This window comes from Eumetopias jubatus, unplaced genomic scaffold (assembly GCF_037043125.1).
Source record: "Eumetopias jubatus isolate StellerSeaLion01/CBP00866 unplaced genomic scaffold, mEumJub1_p1.0 scaffold_4, whole genome shotgun sequence".
Taxonomy (NCBI): Eukaryota; Metazoa; Chordata; class Mammalia; order Carnivora; family Otariidae; genus Eumetopias; species Eumetopias jubatus.
This window is the reverse complement of record NW_028274810.1, coordinates 21,374,847-21,389,068: the sequence shown is the minus strand read 5'-3', so window position 1 is coordinate 21,389,068 and position 14,222 is coordinate 21,374,847. Positions and strand designations below refer to the sequence as shown.

The following is a 14,222-nucleotide window of genomic DNA, read 5'->3' as shown; positions in this document are numbered from 1 at the left end:
TCACGATCTGGATGACATGAAGCAAGCATTCGCGGGTTGCAGTTTGGCTGTGGGAAATAAAGATGCGGAAGCAAGCAAATTGGATGTTATGGCAAGAAAGTATTTGGAGTGGGGAAATCATGTGGTCAAAGCTAGACAGTGAAGGAAGTGAAGCCAAGAAGGGGCTCATAATGTAGAAGAAAATTGTAGAGTCAGTGGATTGAGAAGCTCCGTGTGGTCAAAAACAGGTAAGAGAGTAGCATTTTGGAGATTATGATTGAAACATGAAGCATATTTGTGGTGAAAAAGGCAGAGTGGGTCATGGATGTGGGTGGCTACAGTAGGTTGGATATGAAAGTCAATGGAATCTACTTTTTGAGTTTGTTCTAAAATATTAACTTTATAGATTTAATGAAAATTTAGAAATTTCTTTCAGAAGTGGATGCCTATATGTAAACAAATTGCTAAACATATTTCAAAAATAAGGTGAAATGCAATGGGTATTCATGACATTTTTGGATTCTCTGTGTCCTTTTCCTTCTATTTATCTTTAACCATATTGCTATGCATAAGTCCATGTCAACAATTCAATTTATTACTATTCTCAGTCTTTTATATGGTATGAGAGATGCAAAGAAAAATACCATGAAATCTCTTCTTTTAATAAACTGGTTAAGACTAATACTAGTTAAGACAGGCAAACAACATTGTAAATGGTTTACATTATTTTGGACATGCAAAATAAACTGACGTCATACCAGTTGGAAGAATCAGGGAAGACTTCAGGAAAATTATATTTGAGCAACGTTTTGAAGAATGGATAGAATTTTATCAGTCACGTAGGATGAAGTGGAATTTCAGAAGGACACAAATACTTGAGAGAAAGCAGTGGAGATAATCAGGTGTAGCAGGCATGTGGAAAAAAGTGAGCAGTCTGTATGGACATGGGATGCTTGGGGTATAGAGACATAGACATGGGGTATAGAGACATAGACATGGGGTATAGAGACCTGGGACATGGGGTATAGAGACATGGGACATGGGGTATAGAAACATGGGACATGGGGTATAAAGACCTGGGACATGGGGTATAGAGACCTGGGACATGGGGTATAGAGACCTGGGACATGGGGTATAGAGACCTGGGACATGGGGTATAGAGACATGGGACATGGGGTATAGAAACATGGGACATGGGGTATAAAGACCTGGGACATGGGGTATAAAGACCTGGGACATGGGGTATAGAGACATGGGACATGGGGTATAGAGACATAGACATGGGGTATAGAGACATAGACATGTGGTATAGAGACCTGGGACATGGGGTATAGAGACATAGACATGGGGTATAGAGACATAGACATGGGGTATAGAGACCTGGGACATGGGGTATAGAGACATAGACATGGGGTATAGAGACATAGACATGGGGTATAGAGACCTGGGACATGGGGTATAGAGACATAGACATGGGGTATAGAGACCTGGGACATGGGGTATAGAGACATGGGACATGGGGTATAGAGACCTGGGACATGGGGTATAGAGACCTGGGACATGGGGTATAGAGACATGGGACATGGGGTATAGAGACACAGACATGGGGTATAGAGACCTGGGACATGGGGTATAGAGACATAGAGCTGGAACGGTGAGATAGAGGATGAGGCTACAGGAATGAGTTTAGACTTAATGGAGTCTCTGAAGTTTTTCAGGATGGCTAGTGGTATGATCAGCAAAATGTAAAATGGATAAGGAAGTGGATTGGAAGCAAGAAAACCAACTAAAGGATTATTGTAACCACAAAGGAAGAATAAAATCCTGAACTAGCATAATGGAATTATGAGTGGAGGAAGGTATATAAGTGAGAAATATATGGTGATCTGTAGACCTGATAAATACTGAGTTGTGAGGGCAACTGGAGAGCAGGACATTAAAGACAATGCCTTGATTTGAACAGAGACGGTGGTGGTCCTTTAACAGAAATAGGAAAATCAATGGAGAAGTAATAGGGAGAATGAGTTTGATTTTGCCTGATCTAATTTAAAATGTTACAGGTAAATGAAAGTGAGAAAGTACAGTGCACAATTGGGAATGGAGGAGTAAGGCCATACTTAAGAGTTTCAGATTCATGAACCATCTCAACAGAGAGGAGAGTCAAAAAACTTCAGAATGAATGAAGTCAATTGGTAGAGAGCAGAAAGGGCTAAAAACAGAACACATCTTTGATCAGAGAGATTACTGTTGAATATTGAAAGAGGAAGAGGAACCAGTACCAGAGACAACCTGGGGATGTCTGGAAAGAAGAGGTGAATGATGATGGTACTCTATAACCTAGAAGACAAATGAGAGATTTCAAGAAGGAGGGATTGTTGATTAGAAGGTCAGTAGTAGTTAGGAGAGAATAATTTCAATATAATATTCAATATACTCATTCAGTAGAACAGGTTCACATTGAATCCTGATTACAAGGGATAAATTTGAGGAGTCAGTGAATTTTGAGTAAGTGGAGGCATCAAGATGTGCTCTAGTTCCATAGTTTTGGCAGCAAAATAAAGCGGACAGATGGTGTGGAAACTTGAAATATTTGCATCACAAAAATGAAATGAAAAATGATCATGTTTGTCACCCAAAGCGGAAAGAGCTATGAAGTATAGAGCAAAAGATATGCCTTTCTTAAGGGAATTTGAAATCTGAAAAACTCTTTGAAACAAAATATATTTTTAAAAAGATAAAAAGTTTTTCTTACAATAATAATCATTATGTGTCACAATGAAACTAAAAGAAACTAGGAAGTTTAGAAAAGACAGAGGTCAGGAGTCCAGATTAAAAGAGAAATAGTTGCAAGAAGGAAAATCACGGTCATCAGATTATACAAAAAGTGAAATGGAAATGCCAGAAATAACTGTTATGTTAAGGAAACACCAGTTGGGGGCGCCTGGGTGGCTCAGTTGTTAAGCGTCTGCCTTAGGCTCGGGTCATGATCTCAGGGTCCAGGGATTGAGCCCTGCCTCGGGCTCCCTGCTTCGAAGCCTGCTTCTCCCTCTCCCACTCCCCCTTGCTTGTGTTCCCTCTCTCGCTGTCTCTCTCTCTCTTTGTCAAAAAAAATAAATAAAATCTTAAAAAAAGAAAAAAGGAAACACCAGTTGTTTGGTCCTAATTATAGTAATCAGTAAAAAAATAATATCTACTATTTGTTTAGGGGTTACTGTTTGCCAGGAACCATACTCAGTAGTTTACATGCGCTAACTCATTTAATCTTTCCAAAAGCTCTGTGCAGTATGTGCTGTAAATACTTTCATTTTAAATGTAGGAAACGGAATCTTTAGTCAATGTGACTTGTTCAAGACTCTCAGTGAGAAATAGGACTGCGAATCAAACTCAAGATTTTCTGGCTCCGAAGCCTTTACCCTTGATCACCATGCTGAGTAGGTGGATTGACAACTTGAGGATACAAGGGATTTCTCAGCAGCTGTGGTGATTCACTGAGACAGCATGGCTTGAAATGTATTGTATTTAGTCTGGTTTTGTGATTTCTTCCAGCAGAATTTGGCAGCCTTAGGACAGAGAAGATAGTAGAGAATTTCAGGAATTGCAGGATAAATATTGCAAAAGGACAAAGGAGAAGAAAAGCTGACATGAGAGTTGACACTTACTTGAAATGACTGGCATTAGAATCCAATCTGGGGAGGAAAAGAAGAGAGGCCAAAAGAGAGTAGATAGTTGGAAGCACAGGGAATAATCAAGGTTCTGGACTTCAACACGAAGGACAAGGAGAGAGTGAATAGGTCTGAGCAAATGAACAAGTGTATTTTTTTTTAAAGATTTTATTTATTTATTTGACAGAGAGAGACACAGCGAGAGAGGGAACACAAGCAGGGGGATTGGGAGAGGGAGAAGCAGGCTTCCGCTGAGCGGGGAGCCCGATGTGGGGCTCGATCCCAGGACCCTGGGATCATGACCTGAGCCGAAGGCAGACGCTTAATGACTGAGCCACCCAGGCGCCCCATGAATGAACAAGTGTATTAAGAGAGAAGTTTCATTCTTTCAAAAATATTTTGTGCCAAATAAGGGCCACTGTGGCAAGCCCTCTGTATACGAAAGTTAATTAGACATAGTTCTGTCTGAGAGAAAAAAAAAAAAAGTTTAATGTGGCTGAAGTAGAGTGGAAATGGGGTTGCTACAGTTATGGAGTTAAGGAATGTGAGACCAAGGATAGGCGAGGATTGTAGTCAATGCATGATGTTAATTACTGAGTTGGTGAGATTGATAATATTGGCTTTAGATAGTTAGACACAATATAGTTCCTTAATTTTGCTATTTGATACTTTATGATTAGTGATGCTTAAGAACTGTTAAAATCTATGCATTCTCTCATGTCCTATCAAAGAAAAACAATTCTTGAAATGATATTGTGAACTTACCGTTTTATGTATTTGGAGATATGCCTTTCTTAAGGGAATTTGAAATCTGAAAAACTCTTTGAAACAAAATATATTTTTAAAAAGATAAAAAGTTTTTCTTACAATAATAATCATTACGTGTCACAAATTATTTCTAGTTTATTTTGAAATGATTCTCTGATTATAGCAAAGTAACATGATTGTGTTTTATTTATTAATATGCTGCTGGAAATATCTACACTTCATTCTACTTTTCTGGATTTAAATTCCTGTGTTGTTGTTCAGACAGCCTTGTATACAAAAACAAGGTATCACTTCAATTTCCATAAAACCAAGCTTTTGCAAACCTTACTGTTATTTACTATAACAACTATGTATTATATATGTGTATATATGCATATATATATATATATAAACTATAGCAACTATTATTTACTAGAGAATATGGACAATTGTGGAATATTTTTTTCTGTTGATTCACTTATCATTATAGTTTGCCAGGTTATAGTTCTCTATATTATATAGTCTACCATCATATGTTTCCTTGAAGAAATTATTTAATATCATCAAAAAATAAATGGAAGAAGTTTAAGAAGTAATATTCTTGAGTGATTGAAGATGGCAAAGGCTTTGGTCAGGGTAGTTGGAGCAGAGCTTCAAAACTAATCATGTCAAGTAGGAGGAAAAAAATCTTGACTTTATTTTAGGAGCCAGTCAGAATTTATTTGTAACATTTAACAGGATCGGGGAAGGAAGGGATGTTCCGTTCTTCATTTCTGAAGATGCAGCTGCTGGCTGCAAGTCCTAGACTGAAACATGGTCTCCAGTTCTATAAAAAGAGTGAACGAGAATGAATTTGTCAATTTCTAATTTTTAAGTAACTTGGGATATATTGTTTATTCTTTAATGTGTGGATGAAAGCTAAATCTGTTTTAACACTTCAATAAATGGCTAATACATATATGAAAACTGTGTATGAACAGAATTGCCAAAAGCCGGTAGCCAGCAATACAATTCAGTAATGACAAATGACTCTTTTCAAAGGGATTTTCTTCTTGGAAGGTGCAAACGGATGGTAAACAAATCAAGGCAAATAACTTTCTATCATTGAAAATAACTTACGACTATGGAAATCAGCCATCCAGAAAAAATGAAACTGCTGACATCAATTCTCTTTCCATCTGTTTATCTCTACTCCCCACAAACTCCCCAATGACCACCACCACCAGCACCCAGCTGATATATTAAATAACTTACTGTCAGCACGTGGTGAACACAGACAAAACTTGTTGTCTTTGGACACAAAAGAATGTTAAAAAAAAAAAAGTGAGAAGGCCTGAGGAAGTATTTGTTAAAAATTTTTTTATTAGGGTAAGATAAAGGGAAACTTTCCAAAGATTTCCAAGACAAGGTTTTGGTAGGGATGTTATGGCAACAGGGGTTTGATGGGTGTGCATGTGTAACAAATATTTTGCATATTTCAGGGTTTTTGTTTTTCACTAGTAAGCCTTCAATCATCTACTCTTAATCCTAGCTTACATTCTCCACTCTCCATGCCACCTCTCCTTCCATATTGCAACACTTCAGTGCAACCACGGAGGAAAACGCCTCCCCCAGTTTTTAAAACAGTGAAAGTCATCTCAAGACAACCAGATATTCATTGGATTGCAACTGACTCCAACTGAACTTCCTGGAACATCAAAATCTCATTAAAACCAATCATTGAATAAGAATGTCACTTAGGATACACTTATTGATGGACTCAGGCCAAATGTAATTTAATACTCATAATCCAGACTGGATATGGAAAACTGTTAACTAGCACAGGTATTAGATTGCCAAAAGAGTTATTTTACTTTTGATCTGTTTACTTCTTGGGGTAAGCCTGAAGTTTGCTCTGTAAGGGTTCCCCTGCTGATTTAAGAAAGTTGTAAAGTAAATTTCTCAGTGGGGTGTGATCATTAAGATAACAGTTAGTTTCCAGGGAGTAAATAAATCCGCTGAAATTTACGATTGACTGCATCACAAGGAGGAGGCACTATAAAAATTGTGATCACTAGCTTTCAGAATTGGGATTGGCCATTAATGCTTAAAATCACAGCTGCAGTCAGTGTTTTCAAGACAGTTCCTGGCAGCAGCTCGGATCTATGAGAACACTCAACAACTGGCTAAAAACTGCCTTTAAGGTTTAATGAATAATTCAGAACCAGAAATAATCTGCCTCTGACTTGGAGCAGAGGACCGCAGTTCTAGCAGTGCAAGCAGGGAATGATCTGTTCTCATCATATTAACTTTATAAGGGCTTTTTTCCCCTTTACTCTCTGGTTAAATCACTAGTAACCAGAGAGGATCAGGGGAAAACTCTTCCCTCCACGTCTCGTCTATTTTCTAAAATGAGTGGTAATAGAGCTGAATTTAGAATGCCTTCTCCCTGAGGAGCCAGGGGAGGAATAGCTACACCCTCCCACACCCCCAGTAAAACTGGAGATGTTTCCGTGACTGGTAAATCAATTCCACGGAAACTAGGGTGTAGACTCTCTTGGAGAAATGACTTATAGCAATACTTCCTCTTAATGATTTGGTGTTAAATATACTTATAAAATGCACCTGATTTCTTGTATCATTGCTAAATTACTGAATTAAAACATATATACAGTTATAAATGACATGGGCCTAAGTTTAACCCAAAGCCTAGCAACAGTGAAATAATTTTAAGTATCTGAATACAAATCGTAGGTCTCAATATTTCCAACTGTGCATTGCCTAGATGCACATGTATGTTTTATATTACCAAGTATATCATCTTAGAGGTAATTTATTTTAATGCTCTTATTACATATGTAAGAAAACTGGGATCCAATGAAGTTAAATAGTTTTTTGTGATGAGATGGTAAATGGAAAGCTGGGTCCAGGATGTAGGATCCTTTGATTCTAGCCTAATCTTTCCATAATTATGTGACTGCTGTATTTTACTTTATTTTTTATTTATTTTTTTAGATCTCAAGCTATTTTTTTAATTTTAAAACATTATTATAAAAGTAATACAAATAAAGAAAAAATATACTAAATACTAAAGAAAGACAGTCATCCATTTATTGCTCTGCCACCCTATTATAAGAACAGTTAGTAATTTATTTTGTCACCCTTTTATTATACGCTTATTATTTTTTCTTTAAATTTTTATTGTTATGCTAATCACCATACATTACATCATTAGTTTTTGATGTAGTGTTCCATGATTCATTGTTTGTGTATAACACCCAGTGCTCCATGCAGAACGTGCTGCTTGGTGTATTATTTAGAGCCATGATCTTACCCATTCACACACTTTCATATCTTGCTTTTTTAATTAAATATTTTCTCATGTTTTTCATTTATTCATTACTATTTTTTTTAATTTTTTATTGTTATGTTAATCACCATATATTACATCATTAGTTTTTGGTGCAGTGTTCCATGATTCATTGTTTGTTCATAACACCCAGTGCTCCATGCAGAACGTGCCCTCCTCAATACCCATCACCAGGCTAACCCATCCCCCCTACCCCCCTCCCCTCTAGAACCCTCAGTTTGTTTTTCAGAGTCCATCATCTCTCATGGTTCGTCTCCCCCTCTGACATACTCCCCTTTTCTTCCTCTCCTGTTATCTTCTTCTTTTTCTTTTTTCTTAAAATATGTTGCGTTATTTGTTTCAGAAGTACAGAACTGTGATTCAACAGTCCTGCACAATTCACAGCGCTCACCGTAGCCACATACCCTCCCCAATGTCTATCACCCAGCCACCCCATCCCTCCCACCCCCAACCACTCCAGCATATTCATTACTATTTTTTAATGAGTACATAATGTACCATTCATTGGCTATCTATATCTGTTCAGTAACTATTTCCTTATACCAGGGATTGGCAAACTATGGCCCTGCATTTGTAAATAAAGTTTTATTAGAAAACAGCCATGCCCGTTTATTTACATATTATCTATGGTTATTTTTGTACTACAAACGTCACATTTGAGAAGTTTTAAGAGAGACTGTATGGTTTGCGAAGCCTAAAATATTTCTCTTCTGCCCTTTACAGAAAAAGTTTGCTGAACCCTTCCTAAAACTTTTAAGTGATTATTATTTTGGCTATTACAATTAATGTCACTTGGAATCTTTGTGCATATAATTTTTTATACTTTAGGCAACATAATTGGGAGGTATTAACAAAAGTGGAATAACTGGGTCTACTTAATAAAGATGTCTTTAAAGCTGACACCGTTTCTCACCATCTCACATAATATTCTAACTATGACATAATAGGGGTGGTGGTAATAAGAATGGACAGGAAGGCCCAGTACTTCCTTTACCTAGGTAGGAAGTAATTATTATCGGTAGCACTTCTCTGGTCCCTATTAATCTAGACAGGTATGTAATTTTATTCTGGATGAGTGTATCTTTACTTTTGACTTAAAGTCAACAGTATATGCCACATAAAAACCAATAGAAAGAAAACTGTTACTTTCTATTGGGGATTTAAAAGGAGACTGAGCACACTCTCCCGAGTGTCCGGGTGTCCATGAAACGCCACTGCAGGCTAGCTGTAGTGGCCAAAAGGCACTGAGAGGGTTGAATTAGAGAAAGGTGAGTCTCAACAATGTGTTAGCAGTAGCAGCAATGAACAATGAGGCAGCTATGAGTGTCGGATGACAGAAGAAACACATGTGTTCCACCCCTCTGAACACATCCTAAACTTCAACTTGTATATAACTGTAATTAAACTGTCTCCAGGTAAGAAAGTTCTAGAGCAACTACCCTATACTTACCAACAGCAACAAAAAAATCTTCTATCTGGGAAAGTTTTACTTTTCAAAAAGAAAAACTTATGGAATAGGACCAGCTTTAAGTCAACCCTAACTATCTCTGAGATAAAAGATGAACCAGGCTGACGGATCTCGAATCCACTCTCACAGTAAGCATCAGGAAGATAGATGTCAGGAAGACATCAGGACATAGGTGTCATCTTCTAAGGGAAATATTCTGAGAGTCTGGCAGCATAAATCCATCAGTAAGTTTATGATAAACTATTGTGGAATCAGACTCCACTATGGCCAAAGTAAAAGACATTGGCAAATCTGGATCACTTTGCAATTTTCCGAGATGCCTTCAAGATCTCCCTTATCCTGTTATGGCTGAGGGAAGCACTGATGGGTGTAGGCACCACAGTCTGTAATCCTTCTATCTCAGCTGGAGATCTGGGTATCCAACACAATTTACCTCATGCCAACTTTTACTCTCCATGAGGTCCAGGTAAACCAAGAATGCTATGTAAACTCGGCTGGCATCTCCTATATCTAATTCCATCATTTCTAAATACTTTGGGTGGGTGCCCATCCAGGCGTCCTCGGGGGCCCATGAGTGGGCGCCGCCGCTGCCTCCGCGGAGAACGCCGTCCGGGCCCAGACCGCTGCAGCCCGGGGTGGGCTCGGAATCGCCGCGCTCCGCCATGCCAGGCAGAGCGGCGAGCCGGTGGTGCACCAACGTGACTACCGTATTTTACAAACACAGTGATAAGATCATGGAAAAACCTCACACTTTCCAGGTCCCGCAAAACTAGATCAAGAATGATTTCTTATCCTAAGCAATGGCAGCTTGTAGATGGAGATTACACAGTGTTTTTGACAAAAGCTAAGATTTTGACAGAAGAAATGGAAATCGACTTCAGTCATTTGGAAATCTGACAGCTAGATTCACTCACCTGACCTTCAGTCATCTTCACTACCATCAGTGACCAGATTTGAATATGACATACATATATATACTCACATATATATGACCAAATATACACATGCATTTAGAATGTGATATATATGAATGCATATGTGCATACACATATGCAAATGTCAGGCATACATGTACATCTATATGTTTTCAAGCTAAACTAGTAGAGGTCTTTGGGGTGCTCATTGATTATTTTTCTTAGTCACATTTAATTTTTTTCATGCTTTAAGTTCTTCAATTTAGAAATAAAAACGTTCAGTTTTCCAGCCATTCTCTGTGGCAAAAAAAAAGGACTACAATTGAGCTAAAAGATACAAGGGACTATTTGACATGTAATCTTGAACTAGGTTCCCACTATAATAGCAATATTTTTTGTACTTTTCAAAAATTTTGCCACAGGATCCAGATAAAATCATAAGCTGATGGAGATATTTAAAGTCACTTAAACATGGTAAAAGGGGGAATGTCAAAGGAATTTAAAATTTTTCATCTCTGCAAAGAATATAGTTAAAATACACCTGCCTACATACACACATACCAATCACATGTCAATTATTAGATTTAATTATTAGGACTATTTCTGTATATCTTGAAAGCAAAATCATCATAGTGACAATACCATTCTGCGTAGGTGGTATTAAATGCAGACAATGGAATGTGGTTTCAAAATTTGCCTTACTCTTGCTGACTGCTTGACCTTACTTGATCTTATCTGTGCAGACAATAAAAGAAAATAACCCAGGTTACCCTGACTTTGATAGTTGTTTATGTGGTTTTAATTAGCAGAATTGCAGAAGGGACCCAGCCCACCCAGCAAGGCTAGCAAAGGGAGGTCTCCAGGTGGGTTCCAAATAACATGTTTATAAATACTCATTTTAAAGTTTTTTTTTTTTTTTTTCTAACATGTGTCATTGGCATTACTGCAATGTCAAAGCTTTTTTGGAACTTGGACCCTTGTCTGCTCTAAGGCTAACTTCTAATGAAGAGGGGCAAAAGTCCCCGATCAGTCTGGGGCAACTCTGGTTCTCTATTTTGAGCTCACAAGAGTCTTTTTGCAAAAGGAAGAAGGTCCTTGGGATCTTTAGAAAGTTTCATTTCTCTTCAGAGAGACCCTTGGAATACTAAGTTACTTAAAATTTTGATCCATGTCAAATGAAATTTTCTACATGCCCATCAGCCTCTTCTCACATACTGTTACTTTAACTGTATACAGCATCCAAATATATTAACTGAAGAAATGTTAGATGGAGATATTTATTTATTTATTTTTATTTTTTTATTTTTTAAAAAGATTTTATTTATTTATTTGAGAAAGAGAGAATGAGAGATAGAGAGCACGAGAGGGAAGAGGGTCAGAGGGAGAAGCAGACCTCCGCTGAGCAGGGAGCCCAATGTGGGACTCGATCCCGAGATTCCAGGATCATGACCTGAGCCGAAGGCAGTCGCTTAACCAGCTGAGCCACCCAGGCGCCCTGGAGATATTTATTATTTGCAAAATTAATCTACTTAGAATTTATTTTCCTCATTAAATATTTTCCTCATTAAATATGGAGATATTCAAAATTTAACACTCAAATACCATTTATTTTTCCATCGTGTTCTAGATATTAAAATTTGATTTATCTGTCTAACTTCATTTAATCATCACACAAGCCTTTGAGGGAAAATATTTTAGCCTCATCTTAACAGGTGCACAAAATGAGTTTTAGTTTAAGTGGTTTGATCACAAAAAGTGGTAAACACCTCACCAGGCAGAACTAAATCTTTTCTCAGTGGCCTTGCTGTTCTTGACTGTGCTATGTGTTGACACCAGAAAAACATCTGGAACTAAATCAGCAGAGGCAGATATTGTAAATCAGCGGAGGCAGATATTGTGAATAACAGTCCAGACTAAATCAGTAAATAGTGGGAGAGGGTAAGTGATATGTGCTCAGAGTTCTTGAATGGCTTTATACCTTTTGTTGGAAGAAGATACAGACAGAAAAGCTGGTGAGCCCAGGTGTTTCTCAGGGCAGCAATACTGCACACATGGATCTCTTTTGGATATCCTTAGAGGTGTTTTTGGTTGACACAATGAGGCATGCTAGAACTGCACTGGAATGGAAGGAAGTTTTGGTGAGTTGAATGGTGGCTCCCAAAAAGGTGTGTCCATGCTCTAAACCCTGGAACCTGTTATGCTGCCTTATTCGGAAAAAGGATCTTTGCAGATGTAATTGAGGTAAGGCTCTTAGATGAGGTCGTCGCAAATTATCCAGGTGAACCCTAAGTCCGATGACAAGCATCCTTGTAAGAGACACACGGAGGGACACAGACATACAGAGAACAGGAGGAGGTAATGTGACCACAGAAGCAGAGATTGGAGTGATGGCACCAGGAGCTGGAAGAGCCCAGGAATGGTTTCCCTGAGAGACTTCAAAGGTCCTGTGGCCCCACTGATTCCTTGATTTCAGACTTTTGGCTTCCAGAACTATAAGAAAATGCATTTCTGTTATTTGAAGCCACCAAGTTTGTGGTAATTTGTCGTAGCAGCCCCCAAAAACTAATACAGAAGTGTGTCAGACATTTTTGGGTCCCATTTCCACCTTTCCTATACCTTCTTTTTTCAGCTTTTCCTGTAGATTTACTGTCTCCATTCAGCTACACAATCTGTCTCTCACTCTTTGTCCCTGGGCTTCTTTGCTGCCATTTGTGGGACATCTGTGAGAATCCCCTCATAACGCTGACAGCTTTAAGTGGCTAACTGACAGGCCACATGTCTTGCAGATTGAAGGACAGTCCCAAATTAAAAAAAAAAAAAATCCCTGGATGCCTCAAAGCATTCAAATATTCGAATAGGCACTAACATAGGCAAAAATCCTGTTTGTAATTATTTGGTCCTGGAAATAACACAATTTTTTTTTGTATAAATGGAAAATATTTTGACATGCTTCTGCTATAAACTGAGTTTTCTGGGAATATATTCACCATGTAAATTGAAAGAAGAATGTATTTGGTTTAGTCTGGAATTCTACCAAGACTATTTTACCATTTTTTAAATTTCCCACTAACTAATCCAATGTGCTTCATTGGCAACAATATGTGAGTTGTCCATACCACACATTTGATTAATCTTCATTTGTAACCCTCACACTTCTATACATATAGGTGTAGCATTTGGTTACCTAAATATGTCTTTCAATATTCAAAGGCATAGTGTTCCATTACTATTACTTGTCTTATGTATCTCAGTTATATTATAATTAGGTCATTATATTAAGTTTTTAAATTTGAGTGCCAGTAGGTTATGTTGCCTTGTGTGTAGGTTGATAGTTTTTCTTTTTTTCTTCAAAGAATTGTTTTGGGGCATTAAAAATGTTTCTAATAAAAGGGTTTATATTGGTTGGGAAGATGTTACTATCCCCTGAGCTAGATAGATGTCTTTAAAAGGCAGATTTGATTCCAAGTAAAACAAAGTCATCATCCCCTGAGCTAGATAGATGTCTTTAAAGGCAGATTTGATTCTAAGTAAAACATAAAGTCATCCAGTAAGGTTCTATGCACCAAAGAAGCATAATACTTTTGGAGGAAGACCAGACCATGTTTTATGATTTTCATGCATAATGTTAAGATTTTTTTTCTTACTTGTTGTTCTAAAGAAGCTTCAACTCTACAGTTAAATAATCCTCTTCATCATCACAAGATGTTTATTAAGTGTGTCTACCGTGTAAAAATACATTCTGAATGGACTATCAAAATTGTAAGTTCAGACTTCTGTCCTGAAAAATTTATCAACAGCATGAACTGCAAAACATATATACATGAACTAGACTTAAAATCATGGTTAACTGTGTCATTTTCCTAGCTTTGTTCTCTGGTTAGTATTTGTGTGTCCTTTTAAGTTTTTTTTTTTTTTTTTTTTTTTGCCAGTATTTTCTTAGATTGTGAAGTCCTGGGGGTTTGGGACCATATTTAAATAATTCTCTTTGTAGAACCTTGAAATAACACAATGCAGAATTAGTACTTTAAAATTCTTTTTGATGAAGGAATGAAATTATGCCTAAATCCTTGATAGAAATCACCACTATTTCCAAATTATATAAC

General features: G+C 37.5%; 1 pseudogene; it reads right to left on the bottom strand.

Moving 5' to 3' along the window:
* Nucleotides 1–9,380: 9,380 nt before the first annotated feature.
* Nucleotides 9,381–9,869, bottom strand: LOC114207836 (tRNA-splicing endonuclease subunit Sen15 pseudogene; annotated as a pseudogene).
* Nucleotides 9,870–14,222: the final 4,353 nt, after the last annotated feature.